This window comes from Eumetopias jubatus, unplaced genomic scaffold (genome assembly GCF_037043125.1).
Source record: "Eumetopias jubatus isolate StellerSeaLion01/CBP00866 unplaced genomic scaffold, mEumJub1_p1.0 scaffold_3, whole genome shotgun sequence".
In the NCBI taxonomy this organism is placed as follows: domain Eukaryota; kingdom Metazoa; phylum Chordata; class Mammalia; order Carnivora; family Otariidae; genus Eumetopias; species Eumetopias jubatus.
The window spans coordinates 93,680,446-93,692,601 of NW_028274809.1; the positions used below are offsets into that span (position 1 = coordinate 93,680,446).

The following is a 12,156-nucleotide window of genomic DNA, read 5'->3' on the forward strand; positions in this document are numbered from 1 at the left end:
AAATGTGTTGCTGTTTTTATGATGCCTTTAAAAGTAACAGCAAAACGTTTAAAAAAAATGAAGAAAACATACTGAATTTAAAAAAAAATAAAAGTGGAACCAAAGAGATTCTCCCAATTGACTGTCTTAGCTTTAGTTACATATAGACTCACCAATGGCTGATCTCTACAGTCTCTTCTTTAGGAAAAAAAAATGAATTAGAGTGTAACATGAACATGAATGCTGTGCAGAAAGTTTGATACAAGGTTTCTTGGTTTATGCTGATTTATAATTACTGAAGTTTTTAGTTTGAACTCTTTATTCTATAGGCATTTGTTTAGATTAGATGTTAGGAGTTAGAAACATAGTCATTGCCTATGAAGAATTTCAACAATGTAATTGAAGGGACAGGACATAGATATTTGCAGCAATTTCTGTTCTGGAACAGGATGAATTCCAAAAGCCTCTTCATAAATTAATAAGTTTGTGAGCCCAAAATGACTGAAAGAGGCTCACATTTTTAGTCCCTGAGTGTTTTCACCAAACAGAAATGTAAACTCATCCTTCAAAACCTCAAAACTAGGCATAACCATTGTATATAATATGTATAAAATATATGTGTGATACATATATAGATGCATGTGTGTGTTCATATCAGTTTTTTATGGCAGTCCATTTAAAGATTTTATTTATTTATTCGAGAGAGAGAGACAGAGAGAGAGAGTGTGTAAGTGAGCAGGGGGAGGGGCGGTGGGGGAGGGAGAGAGAAAGGGAGAGAGAATCTGAAGGAACATGGGGCTCGATCCCACAACCCTGAGATCACCACCTGAGCCAAAACCAAGAGTCCAACGCTCAACCAACTGAGCCATCCAGGCATCTCTATATCAGTTTTTAAACAGATCAATTTTATGTCCATAGAGATTATACTGTATCAGGTAACAACCATCTTGATAATCTCTCCACAGGTGATAGAGAGGGAAAATCTTAGCAGCTGTGTTATGTCATTGCTACCTTGTTCTTTACTTTAATGTCATGGAGACATCATAGAGACATTTGAATGGGCCTTAAATCTATGGAAGTGTTCATGGATTAAAATATACACTTGATTGGCCCCTTAAGCCTTCCTGACTTTTCTTCAACCAACTGCTTCTCCTCAGTTAGCATTAGACTAAGAATTGTGGGGAGTTCATGATGAGCCTTTAGCCAGTAAGAGTTTTTCATTATACCAACTGCTTTCCCTCATCTCTTTACTATTTACAGTTTCATAGCATTTGTCACATATTGAGTGATTTCAACACCATTTGTACAACAATATTCTTATTTCTTAATTTAATAATTTAAAAGAACTATTTAATACTTCCTCAGCACTTTAAAAAAAAAAACTCCACTTTGTGTCCATCATAATTACTTGTCTCTTTTCACCCACATTTTAAAGACTTCCTCTTTTGCACCTCTTCGACTTTACAGAGTTATTATGTTAAATCCTATCAGTGATGTTAATTATGAAAAAAGAATCCTCAACAGTGTGATGCACAAGTGTAAGATCATAGCTCACAACCTCTAATAGCCTCTGTTAGCAGTAGGGTTGAAATGTCATTTTTATGGAATCTTGCTAAACTCATGTGGATGAAAGTTAGTAAATTAAAAGTGATAAAGTAGAAAGAACTTGTATGTATGTAAATTATGTGAACTCTGGTTTTGACCTTCATTTGATTTTTTAATACTGTTCTTTTCTTGCTCTTATCACAAAGTGGTAGTCAAGTCAGAGAAGGAAATGTGGTTTATAATTTGGAGGTCAACCACCTTTTTCTGATTTTTAAATTAAAAAGTATGTTTTGGTATGATGAGTATTTGACTTATCAAATAGCTAAAAGCCTCTAAGGAGGGCAATTTTGCATCTCTGTTATCAAACCTCCTTTTTTTAAATGCTTGAATACCCACTTGGAGTGTTGTGTGATTTAGCTGTCTACTGTGATCTTTCCTCCCTAGCTTTAGAAACAAATGACTTCCTTCAACTGACATTACTCCCCCTTCTAGTATTTTTCCACTATTATCTTTTTCTAATGTATTCATTCCTTGTGAACTTATATAATCTTATCTACTGTATATAAGGTAATAATTAACTTTAAATTGCAATGAAAACTAAATTTTAGAGAACAACAAAGCTGCAATGTTTAATAAAATTAACTTTACAAACTGTTTTAAACACTTCCTATTCTCCCCTCCCCATCTTGGTTTAATGCAATTAAATATTGTTTCAAGAACTGTGTAATGAATATACAGAAACTCTTGTCAATTTGTGTTCCATAAATAATGGAATTCAGACCACAGTCCACAGTGAGGCTGTTGCACTGTTACCTTGTTTTTTAATAATTACTTATAAACCACTTTGTCCTTGTTCTTCAGTTGAAAATTATTAAAAGTCTTTCTTCATTAAAAAGTTGTAAATGCAGGGGCACCTGGTGGCTCAAGTCCGTTAAGCGTCCAGCTCTTTTTTTTTTTTAAAGATTTTATTTGTTTATTTGACAAAGAGATAGAGCCAGAGAACACAAGTAGAGGGAATGACAGAGGGAGAGGGAGAAGCAGACTCCCCACTGAGCAGGGAGCCTGATGCGGGGTTCAGTCCCAGGACCCTGGGATCATGACCTGAGCCGAAGGTAGATGCTTAACCATCTGAGCCACCCAGGCACCCCAAGCGTCCAACTCTTAATCTTGGCCTGGGTCTTGATATCCAGGTTGTGAGTTCAAGCCCTTCATTGGGCTCCACACTGGGCATGGAGCCTACTTAAAAAGAAAAATTGTAAATGTGAAGAATAGTTTCACATTAACACAAACCAGGTAATTTAATAGGGTATACATGCAGAAAAATATTAGTCTACACATTTCCTACCTTATTTGTCAAGTATTTAAAAACTATTGTTCTTGGGGCACCTGGGTGGCTCAGTTGGTTAGGCGTTTGCCTTCAGCTCAGATCCGCATTGGGCTTCCTCCTGCTTAGTGGGGAGCCTGCTTCTCCCTCTGCCCCTCCCCCTGCTCGTGCTTTCTCTCCATCAAATAATTAAACAAAATCTTTAAAAAAAAATTGTTCTTTGTAGAAATATAGTATTAGAAAATTTTACAATGTTCATTTTTACCTAAGAAGATGGGATTCGTATCCTGGATTTACATAATGGCCTAAAATGTGTCATAATGGACAAAAGTTTCAGTACATGGATTCTGTCTTTACTTGTCTACAGTATCTATTATCAAAGCCAGAAAATTCCTACTTTCATCTTACGTAACATTTTTTTGTTAGTACTCTTAGTTCCCCATCCCTAGCGCGCGCTCACACACACACACACACACACACACACACACTTTTTTTAAAGTTTCCTCCTTCCTGTTACTTGAGAAAACATTTGTGGGGGCGGGGGGTATACCAAATAAAGTGTTGCTTCCTTCCTTTTTCAAAAGAAAAGGAAACCATTTGTTAAGGCTGACCTACTTGGTTTCCCTTTGTGGCTATTTTGGGACACATTAATAGATAAATATTTGGAACAAAGGCCCTATAGTCATCATTATCAGTGCTTTTCTTTTGGCCAAGGTGCTTCTCTGGAAGAGGAGTTTGGAGGGGAGAGGCTCTGGGACTTGTTCCATGCTGGTAGAATTATTTCTACAGGCAAAAGTCAAGTTTGAAAACCCTTGTCAGTTTCTCTGCAGGCAGAAATATGTAGGTGTGTAGAAATAGGGAAGGACCCTCCTTTGAAGGTTATTTTTGCTTAGAATACCTTAAAATTGATACTGTGATATATACTCTGCCAATATTAACTTTGTAGATTTGAGGACTAAGAAATTAAAATAGACATGAAGAATTTTAGTTTTCCTTTATTGTAAACCTACCCACATTTGACAAAGTGAACTGAGACAGCAGTTTTTATTCCATTGGTATCTACAAATCTTAGATTTCCTTTACCAGGCCCAGGCTGAATTACACTGTCTCCTTGAGCTCTTATTCTTTTGGATTTATAAGCTTCCTGTGTCTGTTGATCCATTTTTGTTGAATGAATGAACTAGTTAAATAGTTAACACTTAACTAACACCTGTGTGCCAGGTTCTTTTCTAATGCTTTACATGTATTAATTTACTTCATCCCCACAACAACCCTATGGGGTGGTATTATTATTATTATTCTCATTATTATTCTCATTTTATAGATGGGAAAGCTGAGGTGCAGAGAGGTTAAGCAAATTGTCCAAGAATATGCAGCTAGTACGTGCTAGGAGCTGAAATATTTGACCTGAGGTAATCCAGCTCGCAGGTCTCTCTATCAATTACTATTCTATATGAAGTCTCTAGGTGCCAGACTTTCTATATTTAGCAACAGAAGTCTTTAGGACAGAAGAATCTGCAGGATACAGTACTCAAATGAATGTAGCTGAATGTTAGAATAAGGGTGATGGCATAAACATTTTGCACTGGTGAGAGTATCTGTATTTCTTTAAATCAGCATCATTTGCCTGTTTCCTTACTTTCCTTATTTTTAAGGCTAGCCTTATTTTTTTAATGTCCTTTTTAAAAAATAATCTTTTATTTTAGATTTTTAGAATTATTTAGGTTTTGAATTTATAGAATTATAGATAGTACAGAGTTCTTGTGTACTCCATATCCAGTCCCCTATTATTGTCTTAGATTAACATGGTATATGTGTCTTAATTAATGAACCTCCTGTGTTCTGATTAAATAAAGACTATACTTTATTTAGGTTTTCTCAGTTTTCCCCTAATGTTCTTTTTCTGTTCTCATGCCAGATCAAGGGTACTACCATCAATAGGACTTTTCGCCATAGGTGTAAATCACCTGTCTTGATACAGTGTTTGTCAGATTTCTCCACTGTAAAGTTACTATTTTTTCCTTCCTTTCCATACTGTATTTTTTGAAAGAAAGTAACTATATGCAGCCCATAATTAAGGAATATGGAGTTATACTCCATTTGCTTAAAGGCAGAATAAATATATAAACTATTTGGAATTCAATCATTCATGCATTCACTTTATCCGTATGGACTCCTGGATATTTATTTTTATGTTTTCGGTTATTATCCACTGCTACTTTTTTGTTGTTGTTGTTGCTCAAATTGTTCTAGCTTTGACCAGGGGGAGCTCTTTCAATTCACTCCTGTGTCCTTTGAACAAACTGCCTTCATTATGGGCTGTTTTTTTTGTCCAATTTGGGTTTTTTTTTTTCCGAAGGATTTTCTTTTATTATTTTGAGCATTTTCTTACTTTTTAATACTACAAGATGCTCCAGGCTTATCTTATATATTTCTTGTCCCAGTCCTAGAATCAGCCATTTCTTTAAGAAATCCTGGTTTCTTTTTATTGAAGAATGATATAAGGGGGCTAGGTGTGTGTTCATATCTATTGGGGTATCATTTCTTCTAGATCTTTTCAGCTGATGGAGAAAGGAGAAATGTGTGTGTGTGTGTCTGTGTGTGTATACACATACTTACAAATATTTTTATATGTAACCATCTGTTCATACTTATGTCTCCAACTGTAATTGATTACCACATAGTTAATTCTAGCCTCTTCCCTTTGCTTATCTATAACCTCCCATTCCAACAGTAAGAATCCTGGCTCCCACCATCTGTCATCCATTTACTTAATTGTTCAATTCCAGTATACAGGTATGGTCGTTTCAGTAGTGTTAACTCATATACCCTTGGGAAAGAAAATTGTCAACTAGAATATAGTGCTTACGTACAGTTCATTTTGCCATTGTTCTTACAGATTCCACTCAATTCTAAAATTACTTAGCATCTTATTCCTCTACTTCCTTTAGTGAGAGTGTTTCATATTTAACTATACATTTAAGTTCTTTTATCACATTCTGCATTCCATCATGGGATCCCCTGACCACCTAACTTTTTTAAAAAAATATTTGTGAACATTAAAGTTTACTCTTTGTAATGTAAAGTTCTATGGATTTTCACAAATGTTTGATGTCTTGTATTCACCATTACAGTATCATACAGAATAATTTTAGTGCCTTAAACAGTTCCCTGTGCTTCACTTATTTAATTCCTCCCAAGCGAATACCCCAGACAACCACTCATGTGTTTAACGACTATTGTTTTGCCTTTTTTAGAATGTCATATAATTGGAAGGACACAGTTCACTGCTTTTTCAGACTGGGTCTCTTCAGTTAGCCATACGCTTTTAAGATTCATCCGTGTCTTTTTGTGGCTTGATAACTTTTTCTTTTTACAACTGAATGATCCATTTTATGGATGTGCAGTTTGTTTTTCCAGTCACCAAGAAAAGCGATATCTTAGTTGCTTCCAGTCTTTGACAATTATTAAGGCTACTGTTATTGTTCACATGTAGGTTTTTGTTTGGATAAGTTTTTAATCAGTTGGGTAATTACCTAGGACTGCAATTGCTGGATTGTATAGTTTGGTTAGTCTACTAGAACTGCCATAAGGAAGTTTCACAAGCTCTCTGGCTTAAAACAAAAGAAATTTAATCCTCTCACAATTCTGGAGGCTAGAAATCTGAAATCAATGTGTCAGGAGGTTTGGTTCCTTCTGAGGGTTCTGAGGGAGAATATGTGTGATGCCTCGTCTAGCTTCAGGTGATGGCCAGCAGTCCTTGGTGGTTCTGGGCTTATAGATGAATCACTTCAATCCCTACCTCCATCTTCACGTGCTGTTCTCCCTGTTTGTTTATATCTCTTCTTTTATTAGGATACCAGTCAGATTGGATTAAGGGCTCACCGTACTCCAGTATTGCATCATCTTAACTAATTGCATGTGCAACAACCCTATATCCAAATAAGGTCACATCCTGAAGTACTGGGATGTTAGGACTTCAGTATATCTTTTGTGGGGGACACAATTAAACCCATAACATGTGGTAAGACTGCATTCACTTTTGTCAGAGGCTGTCAAACTGTCTTCCAAAGTGGCTGTACCATTTTGTATTTCTACTAGCAATGAATGAATGCTCTTGCCCAGCAACCTTACTAACAGTTGGTATTGTCAAGTTAATTTTTTTTTTAATTTTAGCCATTCTATTGGGTGTAGTAGTGTCTTCTTTTTGTTTTAATTTGTGATTCTCGTGATGTTGAGCATCCTTTTGTATATTTATATGCCATCTCTCTCTATATATTTTTGGTGTGGTCTCTGTTCAGTTCTTTTCCTCATTTTTAAAACTGGATTGTTTCTTTTTCGTTATTAAGTTTTAAGAGTTCCTTGTCTATTTAGGTCCAAGTCCTTTATCAGTTATATGTTTTGCAAATATTTTCTCCCAGTTTGTGTCTTGTCTTTTCATTCTCTTAAAAGTGTCTTTCATAGAGCGGAAGTTTGTAATTTTAAGTCTAACTTATCAATTTTTTCCTCTTGATTTTCCTTTTGGTCTTGTATCTTTTTATGCTGTGATATCTGTATTACATTGTTCTTTTTATGATGAATGCCTTTCCTTCTGTATCCCACTCTTTACCCAAGTCCATCAACAAAATCACCATTCAAAACACTCTTCAGATATCTCTTATTCTGTATCAACATTCTTGTTGCCTAGTTCTTTTGTGCTCATATTTCTACTATAGTTTAAATTATGTTCTGTACTCATCTGCTCCTCTCCCATAGATGGGAACTCCTAGGACTCAAGCCATGTCTATCTAATAGTATCTGGGGAATACATTTCCTGTTAATGCTTTATAAATGAATGAATGAGAGAGAGAGAGAACTTCTTTTTTCTTATTAATGTTTTTGTTGTCATTGACTTGAAACCATTGAAACACATCAAGTAATGTCTCTTTATTTGGACAAGAGGGATATCTTGTCTACCAGTTACCAGTATTTTAAATCAGGTCCACAGCCTACTACTACCCACCTTCACTTATTTTGGAGAAAGATTCCTTTAAGTGGGCTTTGGGGTTAGGGGATGTTTTAATACACTTTATTAAAAAGTCATCTTTTAGTGTGAAATTTTTTTTTATCTAGAACACTAGCAAAGTAAGAATGCAATTGATTGCATTTTCAATTTTAAAGAAGTTTACTCTGATTTCTTTGGAAGCTGATGTAATTTTGTTCAGGGCTCTTGCTGTTTCATATAGCTGGGTTATTACAAAATTCTCTCAATAATCTTGGAAAAAATTCATATTGAAAAGCGAGGTGTCAGCAGTGGTGAGTTAAACACTACCCAGATAAAATCAGACACAAAGTATCTTTCTGGAATTTAATGTTTACAGTCCACATAAGCATTTGAAAGGCTCTGCTTCTGGGGCGCCTGGGTGGCTCAGATGGTTAACCATCTGCCTTCGGCTCAGGCCATGATCCCAGGGTCCTGGGATCGAGTCCCGCCTCGGGCTCCCTGCTCCTTGGGAGCCTGCTTCTCCCTCTGCCCCTCTCTCTCTCTCTCTGGCTCTCATGAATAAATAAATAAAATCTTAAAAAAAAGAAAGGCTCTGCTTCTTTTATCGAACCTTAAGGTTATTATACATTAACACTTCCAAGTACATTGTAAGGAGGATGTTGCAAACATTCCTGCCTCACCAGTTTTTACTAAATGGAATGTTCTTAATGAATAGAAATTATTTAAAATCAGAAGAATGGTCAGAATTAAATATTACACCATAATCTATTTTCCCTTTTCTAATAATGGGCTTAAGTTTTCCCAGAATTTAAAAGCCCAAAGAAGCCACAGCTGCATTGGGAATTAGACAATAATTGTGAATATGCATAAAAGTTTCATAATGTTATGGTCAGAAAATGTGCATTGTATGACCTCAATCTGCTTGAATTTATTGAGATTTCTTTTGTGGGCTAATATGTGATGTATTCTGGAGAATGTTCCATATGCACATGGAAAGGTGCTGCTGTTTTAGAATGGAATGTTCTGAATATATCTGTGAAATCCATTTTTTTCCGGTGTGTCTTTCACAGCCATTGTTTCCTTATTGATTTTCTGTTGAGGTGATCTGTCCATTGATGTAAGTGGGGTGTTAAAGTCCCCTAGTATTAGTGTTTTATTATCAATTAGTTCCTTTAAGTTTGTTACTGTTTTATGCATTTGGGTGCTCCTATGTTGGGTGCATAAATATTTACAATTTTATGTCTTCTTGTTGGTTAGCCCCCTTTATTATTATATAGTGTCATTCTTTGTCTCTTGGTATAATCTTTGTTTTAATATCTACTTATCTGCTGTAAGTATTACTACTCTGGCTTTCTTCTGACATCCGTTTGTATGATAGATGTTACTCTCTCTCACTTTCAATATGCAGGTGTCTTTAGATCTAAAATGTGTCTCTTGTAGGCAGTATATAGATGGGTCTTGTTTTGTTTTAATCAATTCTGTCTCCCTGTCTCTTCTGATTGGAAGGTTTAGTCCATTTATAATCAAAGTAATTATTGATAGATATGTATTACCATTTTATTATTTGTTTTCTGGTTTCTGAAGATTTTCTCTGATCCTTTCTTATCTTACTCTTTCATGCTTTGCTAATTTTCTTAGTGATATCTTTCTCTTTATTCTTTGCATATTTCTTAGTGTTTTTTTTAATTATTTATTTATTTATTTATTTTATTTATTTATTTGACAGAGAGAGAGATAGCGAGAGCAGGAACACAAGCAGGGGGAGTGGGAGAGAGAGAAGGAGACTCCCGGCCGAGCAGGGAGCCTGATGTGGGATTTGATCCCAGGACCCTGGGATCATGACCTGAGCCAAAGGCAGACACTTAATGACTAAGCCAGCCAGGCGCCCGCTTAGTGTTTTTTTTTTTTAAAGATTTACTTATTTATTTTAGAGAGAGAGTGTGGCAGAGGGCGAGAGAGAGAATCTCGAGCAGACTCCCCACTAAGCTTGGAGCCTGACACAGGGCTTGATCCCATGACCCTTAGATCATGACTTTAGCTGAAATCAAGAGTCGGAAGCATACCCCACTGAGCCACCCAGGGGTCCTGGTTTTCAATATATAGTTACCATTAGATTTGTATATAACCCCTTATGCATATATATATATATGTGTATATATATATATATATATATATATATATATATATATATATATAGATGTCTATGTTAAGATGATGGTTAAGTTTCAACCCATTCTTTACTTCTTTCTTCTGACATTTTAGGAATATGTTATTATGTTTTATATCCTTTTTTTTTCTTTTTTGGTGAGTGCCTTGACTGCTTTTTTACAAAAATAATCATTTTTTCTGGTTTTATGTTTCCTACCTATGTGCTGTCACTTTTGGTCTCTGCTTTTCACTCAGTGAGTCCTGTATAATATTTCTTGCAGTGATGGTTTAGTAGTCATGAACTCCTCTAGTTTTTATTTGTCTGGGAAACTCTTTATCACTTCTTCTATCCTGAATGATAGCCTTGGTGGATAGAGTATTCTTGGCTGCAGATTTTTCCCACTCAGCACTTTGAATATACCATGCCACTCCCTTCTGGCTTTCAAAGTTTCTGTTGAAAAATCTCCTGATTGCCTTCTGGGTTTTCCCTTGTAAATTACTGACTTCTTTTGTCTTGCTGTTTTTAACCTTTTTTCTTTATGACTGTATCTCACCAATTTAATTCAATATGTCTTGGTGTGGGTCTGCTTTTGTTGATTTTGATGGGAGTTCTCTGTGGATATGTATTTCCTTCCCCAGATTAGGGAAATATTCAGCTATTATTTCTTCAAATAAATTTCCTGCCCCCTTTTCTCTCTCTTCTTCTGGGACTCCTGTAATATGAATGTCACTGCAGTTGATGGAGTCACTGAGTTCCCTAAGTGTGTTTTTGTTTTGCAGCAGTCTTTTCTGTTTTGTTCAGCTTGCTTACTTTCCATTACTCTTCTAGGTTGCTGATTTGTTCCTCTGCTTCTTCTATCCTGCTGTTCATTCCATCAGGCATGTTTCTCATTTTGTTTATTGTGCCCTATATCTGCTGTGTTATTCCTCATCTAGTGTTAAGGGTCTTAATCGCGTCTTCTACTCTTTTCTCAAGTACAGTGAGTATCCTTATGATCATTGCTTTGAATCCTGTATCAGTCATGATATTTATATCTGTTTCACTTAGATCTTTGGCTGTAGCCTTTTCCTGTTCTTTCTTTGGGAATAAATTTCTCTGTCTCCTCATTTTGTCTGCCTGTCTGTTTCTGTTTCTGTGTCTTCTGTTGAGAATAATGACTCTATGAAGAAAAGTTCCTGGAGTGCCTTGAAGTGCAGTGTTCCCTGTTTACCAGAACCTGGCACTTCAGGAGAGCATCCTACATATATCTTTTACACCATGCTGTTTTGTGTGAGTTACTTTTCCTTTCAGTGTGGTCATCAGCACTGACTGTCTGCCTGTTGTGGGTTGTTCTTGCTCTCATGGTGTTAGTGGGACCCAAGTAGGCTAGCTCTGAGGGGGCAAGCCTGCTGGGGAACTTGGAAACAGGGCTGCAGTGTGTGTATAATTTGCTTCAAGCCACTAATCCTATGCCGGATTCCCAAGAAGCGCAATAGTGACTGGGGGTGTGTGATTGGCTACTGTATGCCACTGGGCCCAGTGGTGTGGCTGTGTGTGGCATGTCAGGTGTGTGTGATGCACTGTGGCTGCTATGTACCTGGCTGCTGGACCAAAAAAAATTTTTAATTGATGTATAGTTGACATACAATGTTACATTAGTATCAGGTGTATAGCATAATGATTCATCAACTGTATGTGTTGTGCTGTGCTCACCACAAGTATAACTCTCATCTTTCATCATACAATGCTGTTACAATACCATTGACTATATTCCTTGTGCTGTCCCTCTCATCCTCATGGCTTAGTCACTCCTTAACTGGAAGTCTGTACCTCCTACTCCCCTTCACCCATTTCCCCATTTCCCCATCCCCCCTTCCCTGTGACAATGCCTACTTTGTCCTCTGTGTTTATGGGTATGTTTCTGCTTTCTGTTTGTTTTGTGTTTGATCTTCCAGATATAAGTGAAATCATGTGGTATTTTTCTTTGTCTGACTTCGTTAAGCATAATACCCTGTAGATCCATCTATACTGTTATGAATGGCAAGATTTCATTCTTTTTTATGGCTGAGTAATATTCCAGATAAACATATAGCACATCTTCCTTCTCCACTCATCTATTGATGGACATGTAGGTTGCTTTCCACCTTGGCTATTATAAATAATGCTGCAATAAACATAGGGATGTAAATATATTTT

At 36.3% G+C, this 12,156-nt stretch overlaps 1 protein-coding gene across 3 annotated transcripts in view; it reads left to right on the plus strand.

Annotated features, from left to right (window-relative positions):
- Positions 1-12,156, plus strand: part of ZRANB3 (zinc finger RANBP2-type containing 3) — a 295,703-nt gene that overhangs the window by 107,908 nt on the left and 175,639 nt on the right. The gene's annotated exons all lie outside the window — the stretch shown is intronic.